This window comes from Triticum aestivum, chromosome 4D, assembly GCF_018294505.1.
Source record: "Triticum aestivum cultivar Chinese Spring chromosome 4D, IWGSC CS RefSeq v2.1, whole genome shotgun sequence".
In the NCBI taxonomy this organism is placed as follows: Eukaryota; Viridiplantae; Streptophyta; class Magnoliopsida; order Poales; family Poaceae; genus Triticum; species Triticum aestivum.
In genome coordinates, this window is record NC_057805.1 from 243,341,458 (window position 1) to 243,343,215 (window position 1,758).

Sequence of the window (1,758 nt, forward strand, 5' to 3'; positions counted from 1 at the left end):
GTTGCTATTGTTGTTGTTGGTGGTGGTGGTGTTGTTGTTGCTGTTGTTGTTGCTGTTGTTGTTGTTGCTGCTGTTATTGCTGTTGTTGTTGCTGCTGTTGTTGTTGTCGTCGTCGTCGTCGTCGTCGTTGTGGTTGTTGTCGTCGTCGTCGTCGTGGTGGTTGTTGTTGTTGTTGTTGTTGTTGTTGTTGTTGTTGTTGTTGTTGTTATTGTTGTCGTTGTTGTTGTCGTTGTTATTCTTGTTGTTCTTGTTGGTGCTATGGATATGCTGTGGATAGTACTAGCTTGCTGATCATCTTTCCAACCAAATTATGGTGCTTGGTCCTGCCCTTGGCGCCGCCAAACCGGTGTTCCTCTGCTTTTATCCCGTTTCTTGGTCATTACAGGTTTCCCCTCTGATCCATGGCCTCCATGGCATGGGCGGGGCGAGAGCCCCTTCGAGATTGGATCTGTCTCTCTGTCTCTCTCTGTTTCTGCGTTCCCAGATTCTACCCTTTTACAGTTTCTTATATTCCCAGAGATCCGTAACTCAGATTGGGCTGAAATTTGGACACGATTTTTATCCGGATATTGGCTTTCTTGCGGCGAAAGAAGGGCATCATGGCCACGAGGGCCCACGGCGCGTTTGACCCCCTGGGGCACACCCCTCACCCTCGTTGGCCCCTCGGGCATCGTCTCACGTTGATTCCACTTCCCAAAATTCACATATATTCCAAAAAAATCTCCGACAGTTTTTATCCCGTTTGGACTTCGTTTGATATGGATTTTCTGCGAAACAAAAAACATGCAACAAACAGGAACTGGCACTGGGCACTGGATCAATATGTTAGTCCCAAAAGTAGTATAAAAATTGGCCAAAAGTATGTAGAAGTTGTAGAATATTGGCAGGGAACAATAAAAAATTATAGATACAACGGAGACGTATCAGCATCCCCAAGCTTAATTCCTGCTCGTCCTCGAGTAGGTAAATTGTAAAAAAGATAATTTTTGATGTGGAATGCTACCTAGCATAATCTTGATCATGTAATCTAATCATGGCATGAACATTATGACACGAGTGATGCAAAACAATAGTCTATCATTTGACATTAAGACAACAATACTTCAGGCATACTAATAAAGCAATCATGTCTTTCAAAATAACATGGCCAAAGAAATTTATCCCTAAAAAATTATATGGTCTGGCTATGCTCCATCTTCACCACACAAAGTATTCAAATCATGCACAACCCCGATGACAAGCCAAGCAATTGCTTCGTCCTTTTGATGTTATCAAACCTTTTCAACTTTCACACAATACATGAGAGTGAGCCATGGACATAGCACTATAGGTGGAATAGAATGTGATGGTGGAGGTTGTGTGGAGAAGACAAAAAGGAAGAAAGTCTCACATCGACGTGGCTAATCAACGGGCTATGGAGATGCCCATCAATTGATGTCAATGCGAGGAGTAGGAATAGCCATGCAACGGATGCACTAAGAGCTATTAGTGTATGAAAGCCCAAATTGGAAACTAAGTGGGTGTGCATCCAACTTGCTTGCTCATGAAGACCTAGGGCATTTGTGGAAGCCCATCGTTGGAATATACAAGCCATGTTCTATAATGAAAATTCCCACTAGTACATGAAAGTGATAACTCAAGAGACTCTCTATATGAAGAACATGGTGCAACTCTGAAGCACAAGTGTGGTAAAAGGATAGTAACATTGTCCCTTCTCTCGTTTCTCTAATTTTTATGTTTTTTTTCTTTTTTTTCTTT